At 40.7% G+C, this 10,628-nt stretch overlaps 1 pseudogene; it reads right to left on the bottom strand.

Moving 5' to 3' along the window:
- Nucleotides 1–122: 122 nt before the first annotated feature.
- LOC101654536 lies at nucleotides 123–1,333 on the bottom strand (annotated as a pseudogene).
- Between the last annotated feature and the right edge of the window lie 9,295 nt (nucleotides 1,334–10,628).

Genomic DNA, 10,628 nt, shown 5'->3' with positions numbered 1-10,628 from the left:
GGCAGTGAGCTGGAAAGGGTGATGGAGTTAGCATACACAGACAGGACCGCACACCACTGTCACAAAGGCGATGAGAGTGAGAGGAAAGCCTGGCCTGGAGCCCAGGTGGTGCCCTCCCATCAAGAGGTGGGCATGGGAGGGGGCGGGGGCCCTGGAGTGTTGAGGGGGCAGCCTCACACCACCTCCATTTAGTAGGCGTGGTTAGAGACGAAGAGGGACTCGCTGGCTGCAGCCCCAGCTTGACCGCTTGGAGTGTACTTTCCTTGGCAGGCGAGACTGTTGGCCAGGGCTCTCTCGATGTTCTCCTCCTGGGCTGCCTTCAGGTTCTCCTTCTTGCCACCCCAGGCCTTCAGGGCAGATGCCTGCAGGGCTCGCCCGTAGGAGAAGGTCAGGGCCCATGGCTTCAGCAGGGGGCACTTGTTGATGGCGTTGAGGTTGATGGACGCCTCCTCCTCGCTCTGGCCTCCAGACAGGAAGGTGACCCCGGTAACAGCAGGGGGCACGGTGCAGCGCAGTGCGGTGACAGTTGCCATGGCAATCTCCTCGTGGGAAAACTTCTGCGTGCAGGCATGACTGGGGGTGACCATATTGGGCTTCAGCAAGGTGCCTTCCAGGTAGACGTGGTGGTCACTCGGGGCCTTGTAGACGGCAGCCAGCACCTTCTCAGTGACATACTGGCAGCGCTTCAGCTCATGGTCACCATCGGGGAGGATCTCGGGCTCCACAATGGGCACGATGCCATTCTGCTGGCAGATGCTGGCATAACGGGCCAGCACATTGGCATTTTCCATGATGGCGAGGGCTGAAGGGGTGTGTTCGCCAATCTTCAGCACACAGCGCCACTTGGCAAAGTCAGCGCCATCTTTATTGTACTGGGCACAGCGCTCAGACAGCCCGTCCAGCCCTTGGATGGTGGTTTCGCCGTTCTGCCAGGGGCACCACACCCTTGTCGACCTTGATGCTCACGATCCCGCCCTTGGATTTGATAACTTGGGGAAAGGGGCGCCCATCGTCCGCCTTCTGGTAGAGTCTCATGGAAGAGGATGACGCCCCCAATGCAGGGGTTCACCCGGTCGTCAGCGGTCAGCAGCAGCTGGCGGTAGAAGCGAAGGTTCTCTTCGGTGTTCTCGGTCCCAATGGAAAGCAGTCGCTTGGCAATGCTTCCGGTGGACTCATCTGCAGCCAGGATGCCCTTACCCGGAGCCACAATGCGATGGGCAATGTCCGACAGCTCCTTCTTCTGCTCTGGGGTGAGCGCTGGGTATGGGTAGGGCATGGTGGCAAGTTCCTTCCTGGAGGCCGAAGGAGCGGCAGCAGCGGGTGGAATCAGCAGCGAGCGAGTCGGTCCAGATGCTTTGCAATTAACAAACCACTGGGTGGATGTGGAGGTAATAATCCTTGGGCAGAATTTCTCAGGGAAGAACTTAGGTTTATCCTCTTAGGTGGACCTTGTGGACAAGGACCATCTGCTATGATTGTGGAGGGTTTTTGGTTTTTGCCTTCCCTTGATCAATGGTACCTTGAAGTAGACCAAGCAAAGTCTGATACTATCAATAAATTGGTAAGTGGTGTAGAATTGTTTATTACTGATAATTTTATCTTGGAAAGCAATTCATAAAGTATCTAATGTTATCAAAACAAATAATGTTTTTTTCAACTAAACAAATTCTTATTATCTTCAGATAGACTAGAAAATTAATTTTAAATTTTGTTGTAAGACAGTTCCTTTCTTGATTATCTAGGGCTACTTTATCAAAATACCACAAAATAGATGACTTTGAACAACAGAAATTTATTGTCTCAGAGTTCTGGAGGCTGAAATTACAAATCAGTGTCTCAAATATGTTGACTCTTCTAGATCTCCCCTCCTAGTTTCTGATAATTGTGAACAATCCTTGGTTTGCCAATGCTACATATCTTCAGATGGCATCTTTTCTCCCCTCTATGTATATGTATTTATTCTGCTTTTTTTGTAAAATATCACTGGTAAGATATCTCAAATAACAACAGAAAACCTTTCTTCCCATAAATGGTCATATTTACAAGTACAGAGGTTATTACTTGAAAATAACTTTTTGGGGAACAAAATTCAATCCCTGATAGATATCCATGTCAGATAGAAAAGCCATATTATTGGCACAAAGGAAAGCCTGTGCTCGTACCTGACAAGACAAGAGACTAGTTAATTGCTGGTGAGTTGATTCAGACCTATGATGACCCCATGTGTAGCAGAATCAAATTGGGTTCCATATGTCTATTGATGGCTAAAATGTTAGATTTTCACACTGTTGGACTGGAGTCTCCAATTTTTTAAAAATATCACTTTATTGGGGGTTCTTACAGCTCTTATAACAATCCATACACAAATTGTATCAAGAATACTTGTACATATATTGCCATCATTATTTTCTAAACATTTACATTCTATTTGAGACCTTGATATCAGCTCCTCTTTTTACCCTCTCTCTCCCCCTCCTAGCTTTGTGACCCCTTGATACATTATAAATTATTATTACTTTCATATCTTACACCAATTGCTGTCTCCCTTCCCCTGTGGCATCTCCCCATCTCCTCTGCCCACCTTCCCCCAATCCTCCTGGTATGGCTACTCCCATTTTTTGTTCTACATGGGTTTAGCTGACCTGGATTCCCTATGTCCTGAGGTCTTATCTGTACTTCTGTATCTGCTCCAGCCAAGCCCATAGTGAAAGGCAGGAGAGGAAGCCTCAAGGAACAAGAGGAATATTGTGTGTTTCATCAGTGCTATGCTTCACCCTGGTTAAATCATCCTTCCTTGTGACCCTTCTGTGAGATGTCTCATTGTAAAAGAGAATAAATCTTTTGATAGTGGAAAATTTGCAAATATCTTTATAATTTAAAGTGAAATAAAGACTGAAACCAAATCGAGGTTAAGAGGGTATAAAATGTGCATTATAGAAGAGCCTTTTCTGGTTCTTAAAGTAGATATTTTGCTAATGTCACTAAGTATTTTTTCTCATTTAGTATTTGTGTTAGTCTGGGTACTTTAGAAAAATAAATCCACAGCAACTCATGTATAAGAGGGAGTTTTATATAAAGGTTAAATGTGCATCAAGAAAACATCCCAACCTAGTGCTGCCCAAGGCCACAAGTCCAACATTAACGCATTAACCCATATGTCCAAGACCAATCCACAAAGTCCTCCTCCATCTCACAAAACATACACAATGATGCCGACTGCAGGAGGAAAACCGAGTCAGTGAGCGTGTAAATATGTCAGCACTGGCAGGGGTCTCCACATGGGTGCTCCAGCACCCAGGGCTGCATCGGAGTAGGTCCATGTGGCTTCTCCTTAGGGATGTCTTGCAGGAAGTGAGGCTTGCCAGCTGAAGCAGGGAACTGGCTAAGGCAGCTTCACACTGGTCCGACCATCAGAAAGCAAGAGACCCAAGAACTAGAAAGGCGAGGCTCACTGAGTCATTTATCCCTCCAACCTTCAATTAACCCCACATGTGTTTATGGGCCAGGTTGGCACAATAAACTAACTACCTTAGTATTTTTTTTAATAAAATGTTTGAGTAGTTACTACTAAACATGTACAAAAGAATTACTTTGTAACACATGTTTAGGGGGGAAGTTTCTTTTCAAAGTTAGTTGGAAGAGAAAAATGACTAAATATTTGAGTTTTCTTACAGAACTCTTGCTCTGTTTTAGTTTTCAGAGTTCAGTGTTCCGGTCAGAATTTCAAAGAGAAGCAGGACCACTAAACAAAAGGCCCTACAGCACAGGGTAGGGGCGATGATGGGTCAGCTTGTTGCAATTGCTTCAGAGGCCTCCAATTTGTCCTGGGTTGTTGAACAGAGTTCAAAAGCATGTGCGACCATCTATTGAATGTTGGAGAAGAGTTAGTTGTAAGTTAAAAATAGAAAATAGAATATATGGTCTCTGTGGTAATTATATAATCGTTTGTCAATTTGAGGATTAAGAGTGAAGGGGTGGAGTCGAATCTGTCAGTGGGATCTTAGCCAATGAAGCCTCTGTGTGGGCATGGCTTTCTACTGAGAATTCTGGGAAATCTGGTTTTTCCTTCTTGAGGTGGTTGACTTCTCTTCCCACCTCACTCCCTTGGAGACACTTTACTGACAAGACATATGGCGCTATGCCCTGGGAGCTGGAGAAGCCATATGAGCCTACCCTGATGCAACCAGAACCCTAGACCTGGATAAGCCAAGTAGATACCCCTGCCAGCGCTGAGATGCTTACAGCACCACTTGATCCAAAGACTTTCTATCCACTGGACTGTGATCCTGCTGCATTCCGTGTCATTGCATGTGTTTAATGAGTCTGAAGAGGACTTTATATATTGGTGTGGACATATGGACTAATATCGGACTTATGGGCTTGGACTGAACTGGGTTGGGATGCTTTCTTAATGTACAATTATCCTTTATCTAAAACTCTCTTATACACATATGAGTATGTATGGATGTGTCTCTCTAGTTTACTCAGACTAACACAATCTCCATAGGATATACGTGATTGCAAGAGTTAATCAAGGGTCCTGGGCCAGCCAAGTAAACATCAGGTCTAGAGAAAGGGTATAGTTTTAGCAGAGTAGTACACAGGGACACACTGGAAGTTCAAACAGAAAAAAAAACTGGAGATTATATTACATGGCACTAGGCCAAGAAAATGAGGCTTAGAATTTTCTAAGTTAAAGGCTTCCCTGGGCACTTACAAAGGAATTCTGGTAATGCTGTGAAAAAAGTGTTAGCCAATAAACTCAACAAGTTTTGCTAGGATGAAAACTTCTAGCCACTCTGCAGAAAGATGAAGCTGTTTGCTCCTGTAATATATCTATAGTCTCAGAACCCTGTATAAGAACATTATGAATCACAATCAACTGTATAGCAGTGGATTTGGCATTTTGGGTGGGGACCACTCATCAAGTCTATCATAGAACAACTACATGAAGACTCGCTTGCAGCATTGGCTGGTTGAGCTGGGGTATTCTGCTCAAGAGAACCGTTTCTGAGATTTGTGCTCCAAGAGGCTCACCCTGCTGTGTACGGTGCTCCTTCTAGGAAGTCAGGAACTGAATGAAGCAACCCGAATGGCTTTTAACTGCAAACACGAACTTGAAGGGAGAAGGAAAGAAGGAAAATAGTTTTGGAAACAATTCCTATGATCTTGGTGCTCATTATAATATCAAAAGTGAAAGGAGACGTCGACGACCAAATGGCGAGGACTTGATGCGTTCAGTGTCGTCCCCTTGCTGCGCCATTCCTGCTCGCTAAGTCTCCACGTTGCGTTTCTGTGTGCATGCATATTCATGTACTTTATGGCATTCAATAGATATCTGTTATCAGATTTTTACTGAAATAACAGTGACAGCAAATTATGCCAAAAGTCAAACTGTTGAGAGCACATAATCCTTGCCCTCTCACATACCTTTACCTTGGGTCAGTAATGGGATGAACATTGGTTGAAAATCATTTGTGTGCAAAGCTCTCGGCTAGGATGAAAATATTTGATAACATGATTCTTAAGGGAGTTGGAAGGGAAAAAAGGAGAACCCATATGGAGACATAATAAAAACCCTGGTGGAACAATGGTTAAGTCTTTGACTGAACCCAAAGGGCAGAAGTTCAACCCATTAGCCGCTCCATAGGAGAAAAATGTGGCAGCCTGTTTCTGTCAAGATTTATAATCTCAAATACTCTGTTACATAGAGTTGCTAGGAGTCAGACTTGACAGCAAAGGGTAATTAATTTTAGAGTTTTGTTATTAGATTGAACCAGACTATAAATTATTTTATGGCACTTTATAAGCTATTTGGCAAAGCAAGTTTTAAGCTACATGGATAATATTTGATGACTGAATGGCAAGTTCCAAGTTTACATCAAAGGATTATTACTCTTAGAGAAGAACCAGTTGTACTTTTACATAGAACCTGTTGGGATGATTTCTTGATTGTTTGACAATCACCTTGAGTATATGTATATCTATCTCCAAGGGATACTCCTGCTAAGGTGTCGCTTGAATGAAAACACTCACACACACACACACACACACACACACACATCACTTTGGTCAATAACATTTGCTGCTTTTTAGTAAAATGCAGACTTTGGATTTGATATTGTATGAATCATTTATCTTTATTTCACCCTCATCACATGTGTGATAATTCAGTGCACATGAAGGTCACCTATTTTAACATGTTTAGATATGTTTCATGTAGCTGAAAGATTATATATATAGATATATAATCTCTCTCTCTCTCTCTCTCTCTATATATATATATATATATTTCCTATATTTGTGTAACATTGATAATCGTACTTTTTCTGGATTCTGCAAAATAGATTGGTATCATTCCATTTTGCAAACTACATATACAAGTAAGATTTTACATTTCAAAGAACAAATCTAGAAAGTTCAGAGGAAAGCCAAACATCTGCTTTTTTTTTAATTAAAAAAAAATTCCTGTGTTCATCTGTAGCTAATTAGAGAATTTCAGTTGTCTGGTTCTGATGAAACACATAGTCACCCAAATTGGTGCAACATTCTCTCAATGGGAATGACATTGTTCTGCACCCCATTCTCCCTGCAGCACTGTGGCATACACCTTGTATTCAGTAAGTGCAAATCAATTAAGAATCCATCTCAGAGATGTTTGGACACTTTGGATTTTTTATATGCACTCTAAAAACAAGCTTGTTATTATATTTTAAATTTCACTGAAGACTAACAGCTTTCATTCAAAATCTTGATTTTCTTTGTCCTTTGAATATATTTAACATATATAAAAATGCACAAAAATAGATAATTTGGTTTATAAAATGAATATAGCATTTATAAATCTTCCCCCAAGAGAAAGATCCTTAAAAAGGTATTCACTGCACATTATTTTATACATGTGACTTAGGGCTTTAATCTTATCTTTGTTCATATGAAAAGCCAGAAACCTTGACTGAATTAAGCTTTATTATTGATTTTTAAGACTTCTCTGTCTTTGTCAAATCTACCTGAGGCTACACTGTGATTCCATTTCTTATGCTTTCCTTGTTTAGGTTTGCTCTCAAATTCATACTATCTGCAGAGAATGAGTTTATTTATTTTGACCCTATGTTCTGTGAACTTATTTGTAAACTGGCCTCTATCTTTTCACATGGAAGTCATTGAGTTGATGATTCCATATTCATAAATGGCCATTGCATTCAGATTTAATTTTTCATTGTGCAGCTTTATAAAGACATAATCTTTTGATGATCATTTTATATATTTGAATTTTTTGTTTCTTATGTTTTCACTGTTTAACAAGCTCCTTCTGCTTTTCAACAACATCATTCCCCCCCTCCACCCAACTCTTACTTCTGAGTGGCATCGTCAGACCAAAATTTATCGGCTTCCCTCTGCCAAGGCTTTTTATTGGAGGGGGAACTGGGACTCCCCAGCTCTGGCTCATTTGTAATCAATTTTTAAGTGCATGGTTCACTTAGATTCTGTCTTAGTTTGGCCATTTTCCTTCTTTTGATCAATCAAACATTTCTCCAGTGGCTAATTCCACTGACTTCTTCTATCTCTCTTCCTTTCTCATTCCCCATTCTTATAGCGCTCTTCTTACTCACCCTTGAAAAAATTAGTTTTGGCTTTAAATGTACATTATTATTTTATTCCAATTTCTATGTATTCAGCTTTTCTATTTTAGTTTCCTTTTAATATTAATTTTTAAGCAATCTGTTTTTATGACAGATGCTTCCATTTGGATTGCTGTTAGGTGACACCCAGCCACTCTCAATCCATACTATTTCCATGCACAACAAAACTAAACACCGCCCAGTCCCGCAGCATCCTCATGATCTCTGCCCGCTTTAAACTCATTGTTGCAGCCACTGTGCTGACATATCTCACTGAGAGTTTTTTCTTTTTTTGAATGCCTTCTATCTTACAAAGTATGATGATCTTCTCCCAAAACTGGACCTTCTTTATATCATATCCAAAGTATATAAGACATAGTATTGACATCCACACCTTTTCACCAGTGTTGAATTCTGAAAGTTAAGATGCATTACCAAAAGAATCCCAGACCCAAATAGAAATACCACAGTACCCAGGATTCCCTCTGCTTTGGCATATGCCCGAAAGAAATCAGAACTGTAGCCTGAGCACAGCCATGTGCCTCAGGGCACTACTCACTATAGCAAGAAGATGGAAACAATCCAAGTGCTCATCAGTGGAAGAATGAATAAACTTTGGTAGACATACACAACAGAACACTCTAAAATATTCTGAATAATGTTCCTTTCTCCTTTCCCTTGGAACATAGATATGTGTGTGTGTGTGTATATATATATATATATATATATATATACACATATATATTCAAAGCCACTGCTATAAAGCTGATTCTGACTTATAACAGCGCTTTTATAAGATTGCTGAGACTATAAATCTTTATGGAAGCAGATAGCCTCATCTTTCTCCCTTGGAGTGGCTGGTGAGTTTGAACCAACGAGCTTTCAGTCAGCAGGCCAATGCTTACTCAACAGCACAACCAAGGATAGCAAACAAACAAAACCCAACTATTGCTCTGCAGCAGATACACCTTTGAAAATGCTGAGTGCCTAGTTGTGTCCTTTTATTTCAGAATAGGTGGTTTCCACACTCTTCCTTTCATGTCCACCTATTTTATTCTAAATCGATCTTAAACTAGTTAGAATATAGAGACCCCCCTCCCCCATCAGATGGCAATCTGATGCCAGAGAAGACCTAGCTTGTTCCAGGGTTTGGTTTGCATCACCATGCACGAATCTTCTGGATTCTATGTCTTTCTCATGTGATCAGTTCATTATTGAATCTCCTAGCTGATTAAAAAAAAGAAAAAAACTACACAGTACCATGGAACCACTTGTGTGTTTTCAGTGATTTCTCTTAAATCTACATTAGAAACAACTTGGAATTTTCTTTCCTTTTTGCTTGTTTCTGTATAAATAGAATCTGGGAGAGGAGAGAAAGTGAGGAGAAGGGACAGGGAATGAATAAGAACTTCTTCATTTTCTTTAATAATTTCCTCAGCAGTAAATCTGACTTCCCCATATATCTCAAACATTTAGCTTAAGGATGGTTTCACAACTGGCAGCCTATGTGGACTACATGCTTATTTATTACCTTCCTCCTTAATCTCCACTTTCTTTGCTTTCATATCTTGGCAAGGAGAAGACATCCAGAAAATCAGAAATCATTTATTCTTAAGGAAATGCTGGACTCTTCTTCTACAGAGCTAAGTCAATATAACTGCATTCATTTTCATGTCTGGGAAATATAAAACCAAACTCACTCCCATCGAGTTGATGCTGATTCACAAGGACACCACAGGACAGTTTACAGGGTTTATGGAAAGCTCCAGCTATTCTCCCATGGAGTGGCGGGTGTTTTCAAACTGCTGACCTTTTGTATTGCAGCCCTATACATTATCACGACACCATCCAAGGCTCCTGGAAACTGTAAGGAAGATCAGTATACTATAACAAGTCTCCTTTCTAGTTGCATTAAAGATGAGTTGCATGAAAATGGAAGGTTATGAAGCTACCTTCATTAAACAGAAAGTGCAACGTTTTTTATTGCCCTTTAGGCACAGATTATTAATGCTGTAATGACACTAAAGAGTATTAAATGTTAATTTGCAAACCTCTACATAGCTTTATTAGGATAAGCAACATTTTATTGAGTCAATTCAGTTGGCATTTTAATGAAAATCTGGCTGAATAAATCTCAGTGGAAGCCACCACAGATGCTGTTTCACGTATTCTGGGGAATAAGCAAGTGAACTTGGCAGGGTGAAGGAAGAAGGAAAACTTGGAGGAGGAAGTAAGGGATTAGAAGAGGTGAGCTTTTATGTCTTTAATCTGTATGTCAGAATAATGTGCCACCAAATCACTTATTGCATTCTGCTAATAAACAATTCCATACTTTCTGACATTAAATTTAATTTTCTATCATTTATAAAGTTGAATGATGTTGATATTTTTTATAAGCAAATACAGGTTTAGTTGAGCATCAAGCAAGAAAAGATGAAGACGAGAGAATGGACGGAATATAAATTAATGGAAGAAAACAATGAAGGAGGAAGGAAAAAGGGAACGAAGATACAAAACCGTGATTTGGGTGGAGACTAACGAGTAAGGTGAGAGCTCCAAGTTTTGCTATAAAATCTGCTCTGTCCTAAATATGTTCTTAATCAAATCATATGACATTTTGGATCTCAGTTTTTTTTTGGGGGGGGGGGTTGGTTTGCTTTTTAGAGAAAGTGAGGTCTTTTTTTTTTTTGCATGATATAGATCTGTTTAGCACACAGGAAAGATACAAATACCCTGACTTCAGCCTGCTGGATGCCAGTAGAGCTTGCAGAGATTGGAAACCCTGAAATCTCCACCTCCTATTCCAAAGTGCTCCCTGAGTGTCATTTAGAGAACTCTTGGGCCCTACCTGATATCCAAGGTTCATTTCATCTTTAAAATTACCCCCACTATCATGTGATATCCAAGGTTCATTTCATCTTTAAAACTACCCCCACTATCATGATCCAATTCTACCTTACAAGTCTGGCTAGACCGGAGGATGTACACTGGTACAGATAGGAACTG

Source organism: Echinops telfairi, unplaced genomic scaffold, assembly GCF_000313985.2.
Source record: "Echinops telfairi isolate 266 unplaced genomic scaffold, ASM31398v2 ScPeMD7_7469;HRSCAF=8507_0, whole genome shotgun sequence".
Lineage (NCBI taxonomy): Eukaryota > Metazoa > Chordata > Mammalia > Afrosoricida > Tenrecidae > Echinops > Echinops telfairi.
The sequence above is the reverse complement of the archived record's forward strand: the minus strand, read 5'-3'. Positions and strand labels throughout refer to the sequence as shown.